This window comes from Podarcis pityusensis, assembly GCF_964106645.2.
Source record: "Podarcis pityusensis genome assembly, chromosome: 9".
Classification (NCBI taxonomy): Eukaryota; Metazoa; Chordata; class Lepidosauria; order Squamata; family Lacertidae; genus Podarcis; species Podarcis pityusensis.
In genome coordinates, this window is record NC_138034.1 from 27,685,286 (window position 1) to 27,701,867 (window position 16,582).

The window sequence follows — 16,582 nt, forward strand, 5'->3', positions numbered from 1 at the left end:
TGATTTTATGTAAGGAAGGAGTTTAGAAGATTTAAAAATCCAGAATTTTCTCAATTTTCATAATAGATCACTACTTCCCTTAATATCACATGAAACTCCTTGACAAACCTGAATTATTGTAACATTTCCCACCAGTTAGATCCTTACCTGTGACCCAGCAAAACGGTTTTTCATCTTAGCCATTGTTTTACACAAAACATACTATTCTGGCTTTTGGGGTCATTCGAATCTCAGCTGATCTGCACATGTTTGCAAGCAACCTGCATACACCCTCACTTCAGCAGGTACACACATACATACATAATTTTATTTATATACCACCTTTCCATAGTTGAAACCATGATAAAGCTGGCTTACAACATGAAAAAATACATAGTTATCACATAACAAAAGTGGTAATAAACAATAAATCAAACATCAATAAATAAAATATCAATAAATACACAACCAGACTGAACAACATTAATATCAATGACAACAACAACCCCCCCCCCAAAAAAGCCAACATCCCAGCCCAAGAGTATGACAACTCTTTTAGATGACCCCTCTTCTGCAAAATTTGTTGAGACTTTCCCCCAACATGTCTGGAGCACAATGTCACTAGCCTCCTTCAAAAGAATCCCTAAGATTCAGCTTCAATATGAATCACCAATGGAAGAGACCAACTTGCCCCTATGTGTGACCTCTGGGATATGTTTGCTAACAAACTTCTACTGTGTTTTGTGCCATTTGAGAATACTACAACTGATGAGCAATTACTGCTATTCAAAGGAGGATGGCCAATGAGGCAGCATATTCCATTCAAACATGGAAATATGGCATAAAATTCTGACTAGATTGCAATTTCAAAACAGCATTTTTTTAATGATACATACATATATGTGAGAAAGAAAGAACATGCAAAGACCAGACAGAGGCTGAGAAATGTAACAACGCATGGATGAAATATAACTGATAAGTTCTCCATTACTGACCAATGGATCAGCTATGACAAACCTGATGCTAGTTGACAGATCGGGGGAAAACCATAAAAACAGAAATCCAATCGCAGTTTCTTGACCACAAACCAGAAATGTCCACAGCAACATTTTTGGTTTTTAAGATTTCACACGTGAGTCTCCAAAGAAAGGAAGGGCAGTGATACTTGTTCCTTCAACGCATAATGACACAGAGATCTCAGACTAAACTTTCAACCCAGAAAACATTCTTCATTTTAATAAAACTCAGGGTGGTGTGGATGAGCTGGTGAACTGGTCCTCATATACACTTCAGAATGTGTGAACAGTGGTCAATTGTGTGTCTGTATTTTCAAATATGGTAGGCAATATCTGCTTAAATGCCTATATTGAATAACCCACAATGATGTGCATGTTGCAAAATACATTTCTCTTCCTAGTAGAACTTGCACTGAAGTTGATCAAACTCTGGGTGAGTTTAGACACAGAGCCATTGGTAGGGCTTGTCACTGTTGACACCAGGAAAAAGGGAAGAGTCATCTATACCAGGGGTCAGCAAACTTACCGCATCTCTGGCCGGTGTCTCCTGCACCGATCACGCAGCAGGCCGGAACGCAGGGAGCGTGTGCCCATATGTGTGCACACACACTATTTCTGGCACACTTCCAGGTCGGAGGAGCACTGGAAATAGCTTGTGTGCATCTGCATGGGCCTCCTCCGACCCAGATGTGCATCACAAGTAATGCTTGTGCATGCGCAAATAATGCTTGCGCATGCACACAAGCTATTTCCGCTGCTCCTCTGACCTGGAAGTGGGCAGCCACGCAGCACAGTGCCGGTAAGAGCGGGTGGCCGCAGCGGGGGTTGCCGCGGGCCGGATAATCGAGTCCCTCGGGGCTTATCCGGCCCATGGGCCTTAGTTTGGGGACCCCCTGATCTATAAGTTTGATACAATATCAGAAAATCACTGCAACAATGTGTTTTATGTCCTTCAATTAATCCATTTGTGAAATGTGTTGATTGTACATAGCTGCTCAAGTACATGTGATATGGCTGCTAAGCCCATGAGACTTCTTGTACCCATAACTCACTATTATTGCACTTCTATACTTCAGCAATATATTTTCATGTTTAAAAAACTGTCAGGTCAATTTAGACTGCACATACTGCCTAGGTTTTTGTACTTTACCTTGTGGGTGTTGTTCACCCAAATGACTTACATGACTTACTGGAGAAGATAAAGTCTCAATGTTGGCATGATTTAATTATTATTTTTTACTTGCTGGTACATTTTGAGGTACATTTTACTCCAATACCAGACTGGTGCAGTCTAAAGGAATGTGAGCAAGGAAATTCTGCAAATGATGGTTATTTAAAAAATGAAAATCTAAACATATTACATCTTTTTAAAATGATAGAAAAAAGTAAAATATTTTTTAAAAAATATTTTAAAAATGAAAATCAAGTAGATGGTAGACAAATATTTATAAACAAAGCCAAAATGGTGTGCTACGGTTTTCTAGTACTGTACTGTCTTGACCACAGTTACTAAAAACAATGGGCCTTGTAACAATCTAGCAAATGGAAAGTTTTGTCCTACCTCTTCCTGTTTGGAACGCTTTCTGTGTTTTCTGTTTATGACAAAAGGTATTCCGGTGGGGCACAGAGGAATTCTGTAAGACACATAGTACAAAACAGGAAGTTATCAAGGAATCCGAAAATATTTTTGCAAGTATTTTGACATGTGTTATAGCCAACAGTATCCAGATTTGCCCCCCTGATGCAATGATATCCTGCAAGTTCTTCTTGTGTGTAAAAACACCTTCAATAAAAATACTATTGGCCATTAGTGAATCTGACATTAGATTTGGAAACTTAGGATGGCATGTAGGTTTCTCTCTGCCCAGGGAAAGGAGCAATGCTGGTGAGGGGATTCCATCATCACCAGTTGCTGTTCCATTGGCTATCACCACTAGAATAACCTGAAACACTGTGATTTTAGGCAGAGCCGGTTGTTCCAGTTCTCGACAAGCTCATCTAGTGAGCCGCCAGGGGGAGCAGGGTCCCGCAAGGCCTGACGAAATCCATCAGGATCCATCAGCCTCTGCGGGCGAGCCCAAATAGGTTCGCCACCCAAGTGGGGGGGGGGGGAGTCAATCCTGGCTTTCAGAGCGTAGTGATCAGACCATGGCACTTCCACAAGGGGGGACATGATCACTATACCCGCCCCAAAGATCAGATCCAGTGTGTGGCCTGCTTGATGTGTGGGACCCAAAACAAACTGGGAGAGCCCTAATGTCGCCATGGAAGACACCAGGTCCAGAGCCTGAGAGGAGGGGATGGCATCGGCATGAACGCTGAAGTCCCCCAGAACCAGTAGGTTAGGGAACTCCAAGGCCCAGCCTGCCACCACCTCCAGCAGGCCTGACAGGGTGGCCACCAGTGTGCTAGATGGTTGGTACACCAGCCAGACAGCCAAGCTCTCCTTGGTGCCCCACACCAGGCCAACACATTCATTGCCAGAGATCAATGGTGCTGGCAGAGCCCTGAAAGATCAATCCTCTCGGATTAACAATGCTACCCCTCCCCCCGACCCACAGTCTGCGACTGGTGGAGGATGGAGAAACCTGGGGGTGCCATCTCATGCAAGGTTGGATGATTTGAAAGTGTGTCTGTCAAAAACAAAAATATCAGATGTTAAAAAAGAAAAAGTAATGAGAAATTTCAGCTTAGCTTTACTTTTAATAGCTGAAAATTTGGGGGGAAAGTCTATATTTCTGTATCACTGCATGCTGAAGCAGTTCATAATACTGAATTCCTTCATGTCATGCAGTTTTAAAAGAACTGGAAACCCATGGTGTATGGGAAAATAGTTTTGTTAAGTGGCCAGGGGGGTACAATTTACACACACACACACACACACACACACTATATATATATATATATATATATATATATATATATATATTTCAGTCTGACAAAGTTGTGTAATATTTAAACCCCATTACACCATTATAGTCTAGATATCTTCCTTCCGTGTTTAGAAGCAATTAAAGAGAGAGAGAGGAGAGAGAGAGAGAGAGAGAGTCAGTGTACACTTTCTAATTGATAAGTCTGAGTATTAACTCTGCAAAATCCATGTTGCATTGATGTAAACATTCATTTTATCAAAAGGTCATTCCTTCTGGATTTTCTGCCTACATTTCCTGTATTCTTTCCTGAGGCGTGCTTGAAGTATCAAATTAAAAAGAAATATAACTGTAGATTATTTAAGATTTCTTTGTGTAAGTGTTGCAAACATTTACATATGTGTATGTAGTTTCAATGAGTCTCATTTGAAGCTTATGCTTCTCTTTTTCTAATTAGCTCAGATTATGGAAAACTAAAATATTTCAACCAGTTACATGCATTTAGCTAGTTATAAATCACACTGAATTTAAAGGCACGCCTGTGTAAAACACAGAAGACTGCACTGTAAGGTTGCAACTCAAATTCCACTGAAGTAAATGGCAAATCTTACCATGATTTTAATGGATTATACCTTTAATGAATGGAAATATTTTTATGGCATATTGTTCTTCACTATACAAGGTCCCCCCCGCCCCCTTTTAAGTTCAGCAGGTTTAGGAATGAAACCTGCTGAGAGGCAACATCCCATTTACAGTGTGTCAACTATATGTCACACACACTTAAAATAATTGGTATCATATGACAAGGTAACATTAAAGAACTGTCCTCCCTCTGATATAATCTATGGGCACCTGTTCAAAATATATACATGATAATCAAGGTACTGTGCCTTTACCCTTTCCAACTCAACTTGGCATTAATTAAACTGATTGAAGTCAAAATATTGTACAGTCTGTAATACTTCCAGTGGCTATGTTGTATGAGACGCAAAAAATTAATTGTGCAATACAGCTTTTCGAATCATATCACAGAAAAGAACCAAGAATGCAAGAAAACATAGTTTGTATACCATTGTTCCAGCTTAATTCAAAACAAGAATACTATTTTAAAAGAATCTTTAATAACAATGTTATTAAAAAGGGACCGTAAAATGTGGAATATATTGTTTAAATTAGCATGAGTCAAGGCCAAATTCCTTACCAATTCTTAGTAGCATTTCAGTAAAGCTCCATGCCAGCCAACCCAGACAGAAGATTTTATCCTAATAAATGAGGTGAATACTTAAATGAAAGTATATAAGTTATTTACTTTAACATAAAGGAAAGCAATTCCACTTGTATTGACAATAATGTGAAGAGATTGTGCTTGCTCAAGGAAGGACAACATTATTATTTAAATGTCTGTCTTTCCCTTATTTTGGACCACCTGCAGTACAGAGAGCCTTCCACGTATATGTGCGTGCATATGCACACTGAAGGAGAATTTGTGGCTGTATTCTCTACGGAGTACCTGATGGACCAAATTAATTATGAAGCTCCTGTCAAGAGAGGCCTCCATCAAAACCACTCCAAACAGGCCAAAATTTTATGGTTGTAGGAGACAGAGTTATTTTGTCAGCGATTTCAGTCAAATGCATCAAATGAAGAAGGGCTTTTATTATAAAAACAGGATCCCTATTACAAAAGCTATATAACAAAGTATGTTAGCTCACATACACTTCAGTGTCCAAGGTGGGCACCTTTACTTTACAAAGGAGAAGGAAGAGATCCAAAGTGTGTTTGACATGTGCTTTTATTCTGGCTTACTTCCCCAAAGCAACCCCTTCTATGGTAATCAAAGCTTCTAGGTAGACTAAATACCTGTAGCAGAGAGGCAGGCCTGTACCTCCTTTTGTGGGGTGTAAGGTGAAGGGCACTTTTCAAGGAAACTGATTATCTTGACATATTTTGGTCTAGATACAGGCCTAGCTTTGGCATGGAACTGGTTTTGGTTCCTCCTATGGATGACCTTCTACTGGAAAGGGACTGTTGATATTCATATTGATAATGCAATGAGTTAATAAGCAGGTAAAGGTAAAGGTAAAGGGACCCCTGGTCCAGTCGCAGAGGACTCTGGGGTTGCGGCGCTCATCTCGCTCTATAGGCCAAGGGAGCTGGTTTGTCTGCACAGCTTCCGGGTCATGTGGCCAGCATGACTAAGCCTCTTCTGGTGAACCTTAGCAGCGCACAGAAATGCCATTTACCTTCCCGCCAGAGCGGGAACTGCTAGGTTGGCAGGAGCAGGGACCGAGCAACGGGAGGCTCACCCTGTCGCGAGGATTGGAACCGCCGACCTTCTGATCGGCAAGCCCTAGGCTCAGTGGTTTAGACCACAGCGCCACCCGCATCCCTTAATAAGCAGGTACTTGCTGCCTGATGTTGAGTCAAACCATGGGTCCATCAAACTGAACACTGTCTACACTGATTGTCTCCAGGCTTTCAGTCAGGGGTGTTTCACAGGCCTACCTACTACCACTGAGCTATGACCACCCTTTCCCATGAGTTACTGTGGCAATTTGCATATTAAAAAAAAAATTATATTGTATGTCCATATGGTTCCTCCTACACAGTTATAAACCAAATACCTGTGAATTATAAATTGCAGGAACAGGCATATTTAGGCATCTGACCAACAAATGTCTTCTCACAACACCCCCACCCCGCCAAAAATCCTTGAATCTATTGTTAAGTGCTAGCACAAGCATGCCAATTAAATTAGGTTAATAACGTAGTCTCTTGATAAAAGTAGATTTTAAACACCAGCATACTGGTGACAAGTGTGCCAGGGCTTTTAAAATCAACACTGCAGCTGCATCCTTTGATATTCTATTAGGACTTACATCAACTGTAACACATTGTAAAGAAATACATAATGCTCTATATTTACCATAGTAAAGGATGGACAACAAAATAGCTTTGTAGTGAAATGGCTTCAAGTAAGTGAAAATTCATAGTTAAAAATTCAAATCAGAAAAATATTTGATGAGAAGTCTGATAAAAGATTATCTCTATCTCATGACATTTGAAAACGTGCAATCTCAACAATAATGAGATAATTAACAGTAATGAGATAATTCCTTTTGTGGGGGTAGTGAGATACAAAGAGGGACTAAAATACCTGAGAAAAATTGGGAGGCAAGTAGGCATGTGTATGTACCTCCCTGCTCAATATGGAATGTGTGTGTTTGCCAGGGCAAATGATGAATAGTTGCCATTTTTCTTTCTCTAAAGATGCCAATTTCAGTTTAAAGTGTGCATTATATGTTATATATGTCATGGCATCTTCTAGATTTGTCAGCAGCCTTTGCCATGGTTGATCATGAACTTTTGGACCACCACCTTGGGGATTCAGGGCACAGTCCGACAATGGCTACGCTCCTTTATCTCAGGTTGGGGACAGAGGGTGGCGCTAGGGAGTTGTCGCTGCGGCATTCCTTGGTGTGTGGAGTGTCGCAGGGCACAATTCTTTCCCCAATGCTTTTTAACATCTTTATGCACCCCCTTGCCCAGATTGTCCGGAACTTTGGGCTGGGCTGTCATCAATATGCAGATGACACCTATCTGTTGATGGACAGCCATCCTGACTTGGCCCCAGATACTCTGACCAGATGCTTGGAAGCTGTGGCTGGTTGGCTGCATGGGAGCTGGTTGAAGTTAAATCCTTCGAAGACAGAGGTCCTCTGGCTGGGTCAGGATGACATGGGGTTGGGGGGCCAACTCCCACCTCTTGTGGGGGCTCAATTAGTGCCAGTGCCCTCTGTCAAGAGCTTGGGTGTAACCTTCAACGCCTCTATGGAGGCGCAGGTTGCAGCTACAGCAAAGGCAGCATTTTTCCATCTCTACCGTATTAAGCAGTTGGTCCCTTACCTTTCTCGTCCCGATCTGGCTACAGTGATCCATATGATAGTCATTTCTAGGCTTGATTACTGTAATTTGCTCTATGCAGGGCTGCCCTTGAAGCTGACTCATAAACTCCAGCGGGTGCAGAATGCCGCAGCGAGACTCCTTACGGGGTCCTTGCCGCAGGATCACATTCATCCAGTGCTTTACCAGCTGCACTTGCTCCCGGTGGAGTACAGGGTCAGGTTTAAGGTGCTGGTTTTGACCTTTAAAGCCCTATGCTTATGGCTTTGATCTATGAACCACCACTAAAATGAGGCTGCATTTTAAGCTGCATTTTAAACTGTATTCTAACTTATATTGTTATATTGTTGTTTTTTAAAAAATGTTTTTACTGTATTTATATTCAGTGTTAGCTGGCCTGAGCCCGGTCTTGGCTGGGGTATAAATAAAAAATTATTATTATTATTATTATTATTATTATTATTAGATTTATGTAATCAGAGTGACCACTTAGCTCAAATTCAGTAATGCTTCCACTTAGTCTATATAATACAGCATGCTTCAAATGAATGGAGGTGCTCAATGAAAGAGGTGATCTGAGGCAGGTGAAGCATGATCAGGTTAGGACTGCCAAATTCCTTGTATAAAAATGTTGAAAATGGATTCCTCCTCCATTCCTAACTGAAGCAGTATTCGGGTTTTTTGGATGCTGTGTTCAAGCAAAATATCCTCTAAACATATGTGTAACAGCCCCTGGTGGTTTGAAAGTTGTGCTGCTTAATGCTATGTTGATTAAGGGTAAAACATCTGTCATACAGGACTTGTTCCTAGATGAATACGCTGACTTGGCATGCAATCTTAGAAACCATGTTGGGTGAGGCTGGGGGTGTAAACCTCTCTCAGTTATGTACAACATTCATGCAGCAGGGACACAACCTGGAGGATAGAGAGATGGAATGGTGCTAGGAATTTTTCATTACTGTTGCTTCTACTAGATCTCTCAGTGGCTGCTGATACCATTAAACACAGTATCCTTCTGGACTGGGGGGGGGGTGATCCAAGAAGATGGTGCCAGGGAACTCTTGTCTGATGCCTTGATCATGGCTTCTCAGATCCCAAAGTTCCATTTTACCCCCACCCCAATGTTGTTTAGTAAATAAAAAAAGGTAAATGACCCCTCGACAGTTAAGTCCCGTCAAAGGCGACTATGGGGTACGGTGCCCATCTTGCTTCAGGCTGAGGGAGCCGGTGTTTGTCCACAGACAGCTTTCCGGGTCATGTGGCCAGCATGACTAAACTGCTACTGGTGCAATCGGGCACCATAACAGAAACCAGAGCGCACGGAAACACTATTTACCTTCTCGCCGCAGCGGTACCTATTTATCTACTTGCACTGGTATGCTTTCAAACTGCTAGGTTGGCAGAAGCTGGAACAGAGCAACAGGAGCTCACCCTGTTGTACGGATTCAAACTGCCAACCTTCTGATCAGCAAGCCCAAGAGGCTCAGTGGTTTTTAGACCATAGTGCCACCCGTGTCCCCCGGGTTGTTTAGTATCTACCACTGGGAAGAAGAAACCACTGAGAGAGGTCATCCAGAGATATGCCATTCAAATTTGTCAGTATGCAGATATACCCATCTCATCCTAGGGAGACAGTGAAGACTGTAGACCAATGATTGGAGCCAGTCTCCTTTTGTAGGATAACCAAAACCTTCCATTTTAGGTTTTGGAAGTTTTATGGTTTTTTATGCGTTTTTAAAAAAAAGTGGTTTCAATTGCTATAGTTAAATTATTTCTGATAGTTTGTACCCACCTCTCGCCACTACTATGTTATTGCTTTATTAATACTTTTCTGTATTTATAGTTGTCAATCTGTTTTTTAAATGGTTTTAAGTTATTGTCGTTAGCTACTATGGGCTTACTGAGGAAAGGTAAAGTATAAAGGTTTTTAAATATAATAAATAAATAAAATGTTCTAAAGTCTTCACTTAAAAACCTTTTAGCTTTCTAAAGTAGAATAAAAAAATCCAGGCAAAATGAAATCACAGTGTAATTTAATGTAAAACCTTTTTAAAGTTTCAAAGCCCACTGCACTTATGAAACATATGGTTCACATGGTTTAATTGTAATTGGTGAACTGCATGTCTCTATCATCACAGCAAGTTATTTCAAGTGATTACTCCTAAATGAAAGTTCAGCACTAAAGTAACCTACAACACAAAAATGCAGTAGATTTCCAGGTGAAAATTACTAGTTTCTCCCATATTTTGAGGAGAACAGTGATAAAATTAAGCTCAATTATATGGAACTGAATTTTATTCTCATAAATTACCAGTAGCAACCCTTTAGTAAAATCTAAGTTGAAGCTCAGGATGATTTTATTTTGCACACACTCAGTTTTAATCATGTTACTAGATCTGGTTCACTTCAAACTAGAAGTTATCATCATATGGTAAAAGATTTTTTGGTTTTAGATATATTACCTGCCTGTAGCTACTGAAAGACATGTCACCAGAAGGATGTGACGAGGGGGTGGGATTTGAAATGTTTTGATGGACTGCTCCTCAATATCCATGCCAGGATTAGCTGATACCAACCAAAACTGTTTTAAAAGCTTATGGTAATCAGCAAATTTAGCTCAAGGCATCTTTATTTTATTTTAAAAATCTCATTACTTAGGGACACTGAGGAAATGTATTTTCTTAGTATTTCCTTCTCTCTTGCTCACTGTGAAAGGTGTTTAGAGCAATGTAATAAATCTGGTAAGTGTTTTGTGGACATCACTGCCTAGACAAGTATGATGACTGATAATTACAGAACATAACTGCCCTTGTCAACCTCAAACCCAAGTGAACTAAAAACCAGGGAAATCAAATCAATATTTTACCAACTCCACACATTACTACTATGTTTGGGTTTACACAAAGAAAACAAAAATCAATGTACTATGTGGAAACCTGCTTTCAGTATTTCTTTCTTCTCCCTCTACCTGCCCCAGTGTTTTATGTCCAACAATGTATTAATGCTATTGATTACGAGCTAAACTTACATAAGATCAGGCATGACATGTCACTGATAAAGCGGTGTGTCGTAGTTTTAATAAGAGTGCATCTTACTCTAAAGAATGTATATTCTGTTTCCAGATCTAGAAATATTCCAAGATCTGATTCACACAAACTGACACAGAAACGTGGTGGCAGGAAATCTAATCTGAATGGTGATGCTTTTCTAGCTGTTGGTTGCAAGTGTGTTACTTTGTGTATTTAGCCATTTTCATTGCACCATTTTAAGCAACCAAATTGTAGTGATGTGGTGAAAGGGTGCTATATTTTTAAGTTCAGTAAATCTGTGGGTTTTATTCTCTCTCTCTCTCTCTCTCTCTCTCTCTCTCTCTCTCTCCATGTGTGTGGGTGGTAAAATTAGTAGATATGCCTCTATGAAGTCTTGCTTGTTTAATGACATCTAGGTCTTCAGAAAAACCTTGCATCCTCACTTGCTTTTATACTTGTATTTAAACGACTTATACATACAACCTTCCTACAAGAACTTTGACAAGATGGGCATGAAATATAATTGCAATTAGAGATGTGCTGAGATACCAGAAAAAATACATCCCTATACTAAGTCATGAGGCCTACCTGCTGATTCCCAGGTAGCTCAGGTACTTAATTTACCTCCATGCTGAGCATCTAGCTGCTGTTTGCATTTCACAGGAGAGATCCATTACCCATATCAATAGCAGCCATCCAATTATAAACAGAGCAACTCACTTTAGCTATCATAATATATTAGGCTGCAAAGAGGCAAATCATGAAGATGATACATCATAATTACAACAGACTGATAACAGGTTATATGCATGTGAGAGCTATCAAAGGAGCAACACATAACATCCAAAACCAACACCAGCTATTAGAGGAGGCAGATTGGCCTTTTCCCCTTTCCCTTGTGATTTGCAGTGACAAAAAAAAAAACACAACCCCAAACCCACTGCACATCAAACTACTAATGTTTCTGCTTTCAAAACCTGATTTTTACTGGCAGGAGTTTTATCCTCATAATGGCAAGTATCTGCTTTTCTTCTTACCCTTGAGAACTTCATACTATTATGAGGGGGGAAAGCCAATCAAAGGGAAGACAAAAAATGTAGGATTGGTCTCTGTGGAAAATGTGTATCTATTTTGAAAAAGTTTGCCCCTGCAGGAAATCTAATTTGTGGGTTTTTTATTGGTGCAAAAGTTGTTTTTTTAGACATTCATTTATTTCCTGTAAAAGAAGGCAAAATCTGATTAAGTTTTTTTCCAATATAGCCTCAACTGCAGAGGCAAGATTCAACTAGTTCTGGTGAAATGAGGAGCACACTGATGAAGTTTCAAAGATTTTGTTATTTACACATTGTAGAAACTGAAACTTAATTCGGCAGATGGTATATGTTGTTAACCAGACATTGGCAGGCAATTGGTTAAAATGATTCCCTTATAACAATAGCTGCTGATTTCCTAAGAACTATCGCACTTAGATGCATTATAAATTAAGACTCAAAAATTTATGATATAATACTCGTTTTATCAACAGTATGCTAGGAAATTGTGTATTGTAGGCTTGTCATGTAACTCAAACCCCGAGTTGTTGTTTTTTTGTTTTGCAAAGGACACACATTACATGCATGAAATGCATGCATACTACTTAAAGTAAAGCTGCTTGATTCTGTTCACAGGCACTGGGGCTATTATCTATGAAAATCCTCAGTGTATCTTGGTCATGCTTGAGGGTGACCAAGAAGTGGGCAGGGTTAAGAGAAGGGATAACAAATGACTGGAGTTGGACCTGACCTCAAAGTCTGGCACCAGGCCTGGATCCCTGAATTTCAGTTTGATGCTCACAACTGCAAAGACTTCTTTAGTCTTCAAATATCTGAAGGGCTATCACATAGAAGATGAAGCAGGTCTGGCACAATCTCTCCCTCCACTTACATCTTTCTTGGCAACAGGGCAAAAGTGAATAGGCCTACTTTCCTCTCTCTATTATACGCCCCCCCCCCAAGCTGTGATCTGGAAATATGCAGATACCATCCTATCTCTGATATATGAGGAACACCAGCACTGAGTTGAATCAACCCCAGAAGCAAACTTAGCAACCACCTTGAGTGTCATTTAATGTACTATAATTTTATTTTTATTTAGTTTACTGGTTTTATGAAAAGTTTTTGATATTGCCCTCTACAGCATCAGTTGTTAGGAAAGTTTAAAAATAAAATATAATTATATGATTGAAAAAGTAAAATATAATTATACTGCTCACAATGATATATTAAGGGAGGGGGACTGTTATCAACATTTCAATTAATAAAAGATAGCAAATACGAAAGTTGGCAATATGCTTTGGGGAAAGAGAAGGGAGGGTACATGGGCCTTTTTCCAAATTATTTTTATTAATTTTCAAAATTATTACAAATCAAACCAATTTAATTTAATTTAATACAATTTCTTAAAATAGGTTTCCCGCTCCTGTTCCAAACAAATGACCATCATTTCCTCACATTGCCGCATCATTTCTGATTTAAGGTCCAGCTGACAACCTTCACTTGCCATTAAACCATTCTTCCAGCTATGTGTACCCCTTCATTTCTATTGTTGTTCCAGATCTGGTGTGCTGGGAAAATCAATTACTATCTTCCATTGTTCAGTTCTTTGCAGGGTCACATTCCTTCTGCTGTTTAGCGACTAGCATACGAACTGTGGCCATAAATAACTCACAGAATGTGTATCCAAACTCTGTCATTAAAATTTCGCTCTGGAGTTCTTCCTCGGCACAGTTAAAAACAAGTTCTTCTCTCAAATTCAGCCTCTCTGCCAGATCTGTTCGGCAGCAGTTCATTCTTTTTTCATTGCAGCAACAGCTCCTAGTCCAGTCCAGGAATAATTTTAAATAAAGTCCAGTCAGCCTCAGTCGAGGGGGGGCATAGCAAAACCTTTTTAAATTCCTTGTTCAGCATAAATCGAAAGCCTCCCTCCTCTTTTCCAAAGTAACAAACATAATAACACAACAGCGGCTACACACGTGTCTTTCATTTTGCATGGGAGGACAGGAAGAAAGGAGACCATTTTAAAACCATATGAAAGCATAAAGCATCTTGTCCTCCCCCTTCCTTTCCCAGCTGTTGTAATGATTCTCAAGCTTCAAAGAAAACATTACCTTCAAAGAGCCAAGCCCAGTCCTTTTGGCAGCTGACTGATTGCAGCCTATTAGCATATATCGGTCCAGGAGCGCCTCTAGATTAATGCCAATTGTCCAAATTATGGAAGAACCAACCACAAATCATGCCAGAGACAGAGGCTCATCCATGGCAGGGACACACTCCTAGGTCACACCTGCTCTGCCTTTCAAGTTGGCAGACACGTGCTTGAGTGGCACATGCATTGAGCTCCCTAGACCCCACTGGGGAACATTGCCATGATTTTTGGCTCATAAATCCTGGCTTTCTCCTGCCTGAACCTCCTTGCTGCCCGCAGAGGGCAGCAAAGAGCAACCATCATTGACTCATGACGTAGTCGGAAACCAAGGGTACATGGACAACATGATTTCAACTTTCTTCTTGGCCAGCCTGTAAAATGGGAAAGTGCATGTGGCTAATAATGAAGTCCATAAAGCTGACCGATTTAGGCAAAGTACAAAGATGTAAATTCCTCACCTTTATTGGGCTTATAGCAAGCAACTGTTCTTAAAGGGAGGTATGGAAACTTATAACTAAGTTTAGCCCTCAAAAATATAATATATGCATAGGAACGATGGATTTACTTAAAGTAGATCCACTGAGATAAATGGGCCTAACTTAGCTATGTTCCTTAATTTCAAAGAGTTTGTTCTGAGTAAAATATGTACACCATTCTATGAATTTCGAAAAGCCCCATAAAAGTTTATATTTATCTTTTATGGTCCAAGGTGCTCACAGTATGTAAATTTAGTTACATTTGCAATTAGTCACTGGATTCTTTAGCCTTTACTGTTAAAGGGCTGACTATGCTATTGGATGCATATAAACATCAGAGGCACAAGACATGCCAGAGAGATTTTTCTGTTGCTCTTCTGCTGCTGCTTGGAAGCGTGTTAGTCACTTGATGTGTCTCAAATGTAACAAGGGGCAGGTGGGAAAGAGAAGGAGAGAAAATGATGGGACAGATTCTAAGGTGATATTGCCAGGATGCCCCATCATTTCCCCTTTCCTGCCACTAGCAAATAAAGGAGTCAAATTATTTAAAGGTAAACCTTCTTGTCCAGAAAATCAATTCTTTCTGTCTAAGTGGCATCCTGCCATTTGTACAGCAAAGCTGATAAATTCCAGCTTTCTTCTTGGCAGAACACAAAAGTATTACAGAACTATCCTTCTTCTCCCCCCCAAAAAGAGTAAAGTCAATTCCTAATAATATTCCACTGATATCAGGATCACCTTCTTTCCTTACTTCCAAAAATGCTAAAACTGTCAAATGAATTTTGAAGTTAGCTAGTAGATCACTGGAGGTTTTTTACAGAACTGGTTCCTTTTAAGTTTGTCCAATAAGAATAAGCTGGTTTGCTTTTAAAAAAAAAACAACTGTTGGCAGCCACTGTGTAGTGATGGAGGGAGGGAATTCTTCTCTGCATCTTTACGAGCCAGTGGGAACATTCGTGCAAGTGCATGGTTGCTGATAGTTGCCCCTACTGATATCAGCAGCCTGTGCCCATGCAAGAGCAGTGATATATTCACAGCAGCACCAAAACACACTCCAACTTGGTGCTTAAAGGTATGGGTGAAAATTTCAGTTCCCCATTGCTCCACATTGTAAATACCATTGGTTTCTCCAAAGCTGCCTCACTAGCAGCTGAGAATGTCAATGCATACACACACACACACACACACACACACACACTTTCAATACTCCACATGTGTGGATGCTTTAAAAACTACCTCAACAAATGTAGCTCTGTTCCATTAACTTTTATGATGGTAACAAAGAAGAATTATCATAACCATATTTTAAGTTTATGACAGCCCATGCCCTGTTCTGTGTATGTTTATCTCATTTAATTCAGTGGGACTTTTTGAGTACAGTGGTACCTCGGGTTACATACGCTTCAGGTTACATACGCTTCAGGTTACAGACTCCGCTAACCCAGAAATAGTACCTTGGGTTAAGAGCTTTGCTTCAGGATGAGAACAGTTTCAGGTTAAGAACGGACCTCCGGAATGAATTAAGTACGTAACCAGAGGTACCACTGTATACTGCTTCAGTCTCCCTTTTCTCCATTGGTGCACATACCCTAGCCACCTTTCTACATTCAAAAACAGCTTACCCAGTCACCCATACCTTGGCAGCCCAAATATGAGTTTCCATAACATGTTTCCATGACATAATAGTAGCCCCAGTGGCAGACCTGTATTACCTGTATTATCTATTATCATTTCCCCCCACCCTCTGGGCCACACTTTCAGAATATAAATTTACTCATGCCACATCAAATTTCTGTTGATAAGAAATACATTGGAAAACAAAAAGAAACAACTCCTAGCAGTGCTTGTTTTAAAACACAGAACATAACTCCTTCATATAGCCCAGCTGGTAGAGCATGAGACTCTTAATCTCAGGCTTGTGGTTTCAAACCCCGCATTGGGCAAAATATCCCTGCATTGCAAGGGGTTGGGTTAGATGATCCCTCCCAACTCTATTATCCAGAAAGTATGAAACAATACAGCTACATAACACAAATCATTCCCAAAACATAAATATAAATTAGCCTCTTACATATGTACCTTAAGTATGCATACAGATTCAATGAGAGGTGAGAGCTTGCTTTTGC

General features: G+C 40.1%; 1 protein-coding gene across 1 annotated transcript in view; it reads right to left on the reverse strand.

Moving 5' to 3' along the window:
- The window catches only part of TENM3 (teneurin transmembrane protein 3), a 974,114-nt gene that overhangs the window by 482,001 nt on the left and 475,531 nt on the right, over positions 1 to 16,582 (reverse strand). The window contains exon 7 of the mRNA XM_081021657.1: positions 2,557 to 2,629. The gene's annotated coding sequence lies outside the window, so the exon portion shown is untranslated. The remainder of the gene's footprint in view (positions 1 to 2,556; positions 2,630 to 16,582) is intronic.